Raw genomic sequence first — 9055 nt, 5'->3', positions numbered from 1 at the left:
CATTTATATATTCTCTCTTCTTGGGTATCACACTGTTTTTCTGGCTACTAATCACACAATATGTGGGTGGATGGGGGGAGTATACAAAAACAAACATGTCAATGTATTGTTTACTAAAATATTGATTAAAAAAATTCTCTGAACTGCAAAAATGATAGGGTGGAAGATTGCACTTACTGTACAGATACTGGCATGTGTTTCTATCATTTTTTCCAAACATAGCTCAACCAACTATGGACTCTACAAAACCTTGAAGCAGCTTGAACAGATAATGACAATCTTAGGCTGCCAAGATACTTCAGAGAATCTTGAAACTGCAAAACAAAACTGGTAACAACTGAAATATGAGATCACACTGTGACTCTACATCTTCATGACAAACACCTTACTGTTAAGCTTATTTACCATGAAACAAAAGAATTGCCTTGCATAAATTGGTGGGATAAAAAAAGTAGTATAAGAGAGTATATGAAATATTTTAAAAGAATGTCCTATATGGTATCCCTAAAGCACCTTTTGTTCTTCTGTTCAGAGATTCAACCATGTGATCAATGGGTTATACATCTGGTGAAAAAGCAACAAATATCTCAGTGAGCCAATGGAAGTTTATTATAAAAATGGAAGAGTCATCAAACATTAACCATGGTTGACACGACTATTTACCCACACTGTTCAAAAGGGACATTAAAAAATGCATTTCCTGAGACATCAACACCATGTTCAAATGTCAGATATGATGTGGTTTAACTCTAAAGAAAATGAAGTAACCTACAATCGCCAATTTGATTGTTCCAGATAATTGCACATCGGAAAAGATCAAGGGTGATGTCAGGATGAGCAATTCCCCATGTCCTCAACAGGCCGGGACAAGTGCAATACCTAACTAATACAGAGCATTGCCACCTCTCCCAACCTGCACAGAAAGGGATCACTTCCGATAGATTAATTTCAGTTCTATGATCAGTTTTGCATGGATTTGCACAGCACTACAGTGAAAAGCTGAAAGCAAACCAGCAAAACTAACCAGAGACCCATGTGCACAAGCTACCTCTGCTGTTCTCCAAGAAGGGAAACGCATCTAGAAGTACTTTAAGTGCTCACACTGCAGTAGAATTTCATAAAACTACCTGCACTATAAGCACTTTAATACTACTGAAACCTGCATGTATCTTATTAACCGAGCTGTAATTGAAACCTGATTGACCACAATGGAGGACAAAATGATATTAACAAGCATTCAGATGGAAACACAGGCCACCATCAGCTTTGCATAGATTTGCACAACTTATTTCTTCTTGCAGCGCAACTATGCAAAACTAACAGAGACCTGCCACAAAGAAAAGTGTACATATATATGCACACACACACATACACACACAAATACAGAGCAGATGAGAGTCCCAGCCCCTTATGCCAGAAGGAGCACTTAGGGCAGTAGGTGCTAGTCTACTTCACTATCTGCACTAGATGCACCTTAGCATAAGCACTAGCAAAAGGCACGCAAGCGCACAGTTATGCCAAATACCCATATTACAATGATTTGACATAACAGTCAATCAAAAATGAAACTAAACAAAGTTCAACTTAACATTCTTTGGTCCATATTTAACTGTGGTTACTTGCTAAATTAAGAGAAAACAAAACTCTCAGCAACACTCAGTGGTCACACTGATTTCATGTATTGTTGAAGGCTGAAATCTCATTTCCCACAATGACAGGACGCATGAAATATCAGCCATGTTTGATAGGAGGAGACTGGCTCTTAGATTGCTAGGAAACAGTGGGGGCGGTGAACCTCAGAGTAGGATGAAGATGAGGTCCTGCCAGATGTTTATTCAAATTCAGCCCATCCTGGACTGGCATATACCAGCCCTGTCTGTGAATGAACAGGTGCCTTTAGTTACACATATCAGAATAGTGCTGAAAGTGCCTTCACTGCAGTAGATTTTATATGACTACCTGCACTGTAAGCACTTTGACACTACAGTGACTTTAAACTGTTCATAGGGGAGTTCTCATTCACAGAATGAATTGGGATGCCTTTAAATCCACAATGAGGAGTTTTCCGGAGGTGATACGGCTGTACACAGGGGCCTGCAATCATAAACAAGACACAACATCAAGAGTATGTCAGAAACTTCAACCCAGGGCTGCAATGATTTTTATTAAATCGACTAATATACATTTGTTTGATTCATTGTTTATCCTACAGTCTACAAAATGTCAAGAGACTGGAAAAAAAAATGCTGATACATTTGCAAATGCCAAGATGATGTATTGACGGTGCTTGTTTTCTCAGACTAACAGTCCAAATATTAATTTATAATGATGCAAAACTGGGAAAAGGAGGGTATCCTCACATTTGACAAACTGGAACAGAGTATGTCAGGCATTCTTGTTTGATAAATGATCAATTATGAAAATTATTTCAGATTAATCTGTCTTAATGAAATTGATTAATTACTTTAGTACGACTTCAAAATTTCCAGTTGCTTAGCAATGAACTGGTCAGTCAATTAAGATCGTTTTCTCCAACCAGAATGAGCATTGTTATGATAAACTTGTTTTGTTACCTCTGCCAAGGAGATTGTTTTCATCCTGTTCATAGTTGGCAGGATCTCTCAAACTAATTCACACATTTCTAGAGCTGCCACGATTAGTCGATCAACAGAAAATCAATTGCCAACTATTCTGATACACGATTAATCATTTGGAGTCATTTTTTAAAAAAAACGCCATTATTCTCTGATTCCAGCTTCTTAAATGTGAATATTTTCTGGTTTACTTTGTCCTTTTTTATAATAAACTCAATATCTTTGGGTTGTGGACTGTTGGATGGAACAAAACAAGACATTTAGGTTGCATCTTGGGCCTTGGGAAATGGTGATTGTCACCAGTTTGTGACATTTTATAGAGAAAATAATCACCAGATTAATCAACAATGAAAATAACTGATAGTTGCAGTCCTACACATTTCAATGTAATCTGAAAGGAAGTTAAACCCATGGGAGAACTGATTAACTTAGGAGCAACAATGTACACAAGAAACTCTTTCACACCATAACTTGTGAACTTTAAGTAGAAACATACATATATTTTATGAACTACCTTGTCTTATTCATCTATACCTGTGTGCCATTTCTAATCAATTGCAAACCAATGTTTTATTTCTTTACTAAATTTGGTAGGCTATATAATATTTTGGAGGACCACTTGAAAGAGAGATATTCCACACACTTTGGCTATAACCAATTATTGTGTTGCATAAAACAAATTGCTACAATTGAAATGCAAAGGTGCAACAACATTCCGATGACACTGCAACATTTATTAGAATCTCTCTTCAAAGTGGCTGTATAGTATTATGAAATACATGAAATATACACAGTCACCCTCGTACAAGGCTAATAGCCATACCACCCTGAGCACTCTTGGATGCTCAGGGGTCGGATCTGGTTGGTACTTGGACGGGAAACCGTCTGGAAATAGCCTACCAGGTGCTTTAAAGTCATTCTCTTAATTCTTATTTTATTGATTACTTAAATTATTTTACGTTTTATTTTGCTCTTCCTCATATGTAGCTCCTTTTGCTTCTATATTTCCTTCCCAATGTTGTATAACTTTTTAACTGTTTTAAATTGTTTCTACCATTTTAAAGAATATGGTCTAGGCCTGTTCTACGTGAAAAGTGCCCTGAGAAGACTTTTGTTATTTGGTGTTATATAAATGAAATCGACTTTTTGAATTCGTCTTGTGCAGCACTTCGTATCTTTGTTTTGAAAGGTGCTATAGGAATAAAGTTTAATTATTATTATTACGACAATGCCCCAATATTCCGAGGACTTACGTATTCGTCAATAACCCGCCTAATTGCCTATCAAAGTGTATTTTGACGCAGTTCGGGGTCTTTATACAAATCCAGAAAGCCTATTCTGTTGTAGTTTTATCAAAAAAAACAACAGATGTGACTACATGTCGAAATGTCTTCATAACAAAGTTCAATAGGAAACCTGACCCTGAAGCAGGACTGCTTGAGGATGGCAACGCTTGCGCTCCAGTCACATTGCTGCACCCCTCCCCCACGCGCTAACATGGCGCCCAGAAGTCCGCATTTTGACCGTTTTATATATACAATATATATGTATATAATATATATATTAAAAAATTAATCTTCATCCACAGACAGGATAACATAACATGTGCATAACTAAATTGGCGACGCTGAAACGCTCGTCGCTCGTGCACTTTCCCACCGGAATCAGGTGCATGTGAAGTGTGTGTGTGTGTGTGTTGCCCTCGTTGTGACTCGGCGCACCAAGCGCACGATACGAGCTACTGCAAACTTAAAACTCACAATCCAACACACAACAAGCTAGTCGTGTCCGTGGGCTCGATCAAAACAGTCCGATGCAAGCATGTGCGTGTAACCTGCACGTCTTGTCGACTGCTTCAACCGATTGTCAACCGATAGAGACATTTAACGCCACAGATCAAATGTGTTAAAACACGGCGCGTGAGGCAAATAGCTGCAAACACGCACTAAATTAGCTGGCTAACGTTACCTCCATCCACTTCGGAGCAATGCATACTCTCATGTTAGCCGCTTCAGGACTCCAAACTTACAAACGCTAACGCAAGACTAAATATCAGTGTGTGTGCTCGAGTGCTTGTAAACAGCGACAGTTTCACGTAAGCACATAAAAAGCTCAGTCAAGTCAATGGCAGCAGTGTTAACTTGGCTACTCGTCAGTGTTTTAGCGTTAGCAGCTAACTCAGCAGCAGCGCGCGGCCTGCTGCAGCCCCATGTGCTGCTGCTTTGTTCTGGAGGCGCTTTTAAGTGTTCACCAGAGCGCACAAATTCACTCAAAACTTATCAACATGTGGCCGACAACAGGGAGTACGTGAGTCTGTAACTTGCAGCTACTAGCAAAGTATGTAACGCGTCATTTTCACGAGCTAGGATCTCTTCCCCGAGCTACACCGACGTGAGGTGCAGCAGCAACACATGCTTTTCAAATCTCCCTCATTCTCCCAACGATGGAGGAGAGGTTGCCATGCGCCCCTTGCAACATTGTTTTCAAATGCGGAAACTGCCGATTAAAACGTTTTTTTCTCTCTCTCTCTCCAATGTAAACGTGAAAGTGTGTCTCCGGTGTCGCATTCAGTCCCGAGCATTTCACTTTCCTGACGTTTAACCGCATCTCCCGACAAGGCTAACAACAGGTTTCTTCCCAATAACATGCGCGTAAAAAAAAGACACTAGCTTATAAAAATCCACCATCTTCACTCACTTGTACAGACTTACCGTTTGCTCACTGTTTCAGGGATATCTGCAAAACTGAGAAAATATTTTGAAAAAAAGACTTCACAAATTGAATAACAGCTGGGACGTATAATCCAAAAACACAACCATGTGCCACTATTATGATTTGCTAGGAGTTTGTGAATCGTAGTAAGATTGCGAAAGTGGCGCGAGTAGAGTCTAGGTTAACCATGTGGTGAATGAAGGGCGGCTCCCAGCCAGCGTAGCTAAACCCCAACTCCTTCATTAGCATAAATCAACTACTTCCTCTCCAAGTACGGCTCTCAAGTTTCACCCCTTGATTTGGACTGTTGATAAGCATGTAGAGGCAGTGAGATACATGAACCACATAATTATTCCTCATTTGGATTAAAAAAAGGAAACAAATATACTGTTAGTTAGACGAACAGACGCCCATAAAGTTTTACAACCTGATTTTGCTTATGTTTTCCTGCATAATTTTAAAACAAAAATATTTGAGAAATAGCCTATAGATATCCACTTGACTATCTACTCTAATGCATTTGTTAAATTATATTCTATAACATTAATTTATGATGTGTTTCTGGTCTGTTTACCATAACAAACTTATCAAATAGGATTTCTTGTCATGTCTTTTTCAGATAGCTGCACAATATTTGAAAGGTTTTTGTATTTGGAATAGCAAAGTACATTTAATCCTTTAATTTACACAGATGCCTGACAAATGAGGCACCATTAAAGGCTTGATGTACCTCAATTAAACATTAAGAGCAATATATCACAGCATTATATTACTCTATGGAAACAATATAAATATAAAATGAATGTCTTTGGAGATTTTTTTTCTCATTTGATATTGTGGACAATGTTAGGTTATTTTGTCATATTAGTTGTTTTGACCTGATGAGAGAAAATGTTACCTATAACAAACAATAAGATACAACCAGAATTCTCAACATTGCCAATAATGTAAGAGGGTCAAAATGTTAAGTGTATGCATTAAAACATGAATAAATGAAAAAGTTACCTTACCCTAATATATTGCTATATGTTACAAAACGTTTGGGATGTTTGTGGGTACGGACTCACAAAGCCAGGTGAAATGATTAATACAAGCTTTCATTAGAATATTTCAAATTATTTGACTACTGATTAATTGTTGTATACATGGGTCATTATAGCATATCATTGAATACAATATTAAACATCGTATTTATAAGATTACAGTTCACACGCACACATGCAAAACTTAAATCCTCTTTATTTGTATATTCGTTAAAATTTGCATTAACAGTTCACAACAAAACTTATTCTACAATAATGAGGTCAAATAAAATTACAAAGCCAGTGCAGGTTTATTTGTTTATTGTTTTATCAAGATCTATTTAACATGCAATCATCAAAGATACAGTTGCGCTACTCTATTGACAGTATTTTGTAAATTAACATTGTGTACAGATGACTAAACAATTAAGAGACACAGTAGATAGATACAGATAATTTTTGTCATTATTATCACAGAGGTGAAATTATCAATTGTGATGCATTTCTGTGACTGTGAACTGTTTGCAAGGGTTTTTACCTGCTCTACCTCAACATCACCCACGACATATTTGCAATTAATAATTAATGACGCTGTTAAATGGTTGTTTATACCTGATTATTTTTTGTAAACACATTGAAAGGCATATTTTGTAAATCGGTTTAGAAATGCACAGAATGTTGCCCATCTATAATTAAAATACATTAATTATGTATGTGAAGAATACACCTCAATTTACATGGTCAACATTACCTATCACATAAACACTAGAGGACTGGGGGACATTGATGTTCCACAGGGTAGAAAACAGTGGCTGGAAACTAATTTCTTGCAAGAGTGTTGACATCTTTTCAACAAAGTGAACAATGCTTTAATGTCTGACTTGTCAATTAGATCAACATATTATTCAGTCTAAAATTATAGATACACAATTCAATATAGTATCAGCTTTGAAATATCAAATAAGATGCAAAAAAGAGATTATTTAGCGATGTACTTTCTCTTCCGATCCCCATGTTTCAAGACAAACCAAAGCACAGCTCCATTTTAAAAAGTAAATATTTCTGACAGACAATCATTAACTTAATGGCATGACCTTTGATAAGCAGCTGCAGACAGGTTTAAAACAGTGATCATAGGCCAACCTCAGCCAGTGCTTTGGGAGCAATTTACTGACATTTCATCAGCATACATAGAGAAAAGAGAAGATTGATTATGACTTTTGTGGAGAGGATAAAAACATTCACGTGTCTATAAATGCTCACTGATTTATGTTCGTTGCTGAAAAGATAGGCATTTCCTGGTAGACATTCCCTGAAGTGCAAACAACTTACATCAGTGGCAATTATCGTACCAAATTACAACTAATGTTCAATCAATAACACAAATGTAGTGGATCACTACTGATAAATTCTTGTCTCAGGTTTAGGGGTTGATCATACTTTTGATTAGTGGTGAAAACATCAGTATTGATAGATCTGTATGCTAAAACAAGAATTCACATCAAGTAACAAAACAACTTTTAATGGCCTATAGCATAGATCTTGATCTATGTTATGTTATGCTCAGCCATCATTAATTTTAACATTTATATATGTTCTTTTCCTACAGTGACATGTCAAAATGTCTTCTGTGAAAAAAGGTATTGAGGTAAGGGTGGGAACGAATTTCAGGCTATTGTTAACCTAATTAATTGTTTTTGATTGTTAAGACATGCATTTATACATTAAGTTAAAGAATATGTCTTAAGTGATTTCAGATTAGTAACTCAACTAAAATTGCTAATCATTTTTGTCCAGAAAGAATAGAACAGTTAATCTAAAACCTAATTTAAAATTTTAAGGGAAAAAAAAGGATAATTTACTTAGCAGGTGTAAGGGGACATAATTCCAAAATGTATATGCATTTTCCGAGACAATTCAAATGTGCATCACAGTTGGGTGAACTGAAAGGGATTTTTTCAGTTGAAATCTTCAAATATTATTCAGCTTAAGAAAGAAACAGAACAAATAAGAAAGAATAATCAAAATACAACAACGCCAGTAACAAACATGCCCATTTAGTTGTTGTTGGTTCTACTCTTTTCTTCTTACAGGCATTTTATTTAGTTATTTATTTTTTACAAAAAAAAATCAATCTCCAGATACAGAGTGTAATTCAATTAATTAAAACAGATGTATAATTACTGGTAAAGTACTTTTTAAAAGTATTTTTTGGTACTATATAAAGGTACACAAACAATTAAAGTTGTGATGAATTTAATGAATTTCTGTGAAAATATCTTTCTTTGTGGGGTATTTAAGTTTCAACAAAAAGTTTGTATTAAAATTTGGTAAAATATTTGCTTAACTGTCAATGCAGTTGTCAGGCTTTCTTTCTGTCCTTTTCTTTCTCATCCCTGTATCATCGCGCTCATGATTTAATCTGTGAATCAATATTAAACTATGTTGTCATTGGTGATCCTCTGGTTATCTTTTTAAACTTCGTTTTTTAGATTTTTTAAATTCGCGTTTCTTCGTCTTTATGTTTGGACTAACCCATTTACCGTAGGTCACAGTGTTCAGTTAGCAATTTTTTTTTTATCCTAGGACGATGGCGAAGTCATGGCCCGCCCTACTCTGCCTCTGATTGGCTAGTACTCAATGTAGTCGTTGGTTGGGTTGGTTAGGTTTAGGCATGAGGAGTGAGATTGGTTAGAGTTAGGGTAAGAATATCAGGATAAGCCAATC

General features: G+C 36.4%; 1 long non-coding RNA gene across 1 annotated transcript; it reads right to left on the bottom strand.

The window, feature by feature from the left end:
* Positions 1-587: 587 nt before the first annotated feature.
* On the bottom strand, positions 588-8457 carry LOC122992289. Its single transcript, XR_006406010.1, has 2 exons — positions 5306-8457; positions 588-2094 (listed from the first exon to the last, which is right to left on the bottom strand). It is a non-coding gene; the product is annotated as an uncharacterized LOC122992289 (long non-coding RNA).
* Between the last annotated feature and the right edge of the window lie 598 nt (positions 8458-9055).

This window comes from Thunnus albacares, chromosome 11 (genome assembly GCF_914725855.1).
Source record: "Thunnus albacares chromosome 11, fThuAlb1.1, whole genome shotgun sequence".
Taxonomy (NCBI): Eukaryota; Metazoa; Chordata; class Actinopteri; order Scombriformes; family Scombridae; genus Thunnus; species Thunnus albacares.
This window is presented reverse-complemented; position numbering and strand designations above follow the sequence as displayed.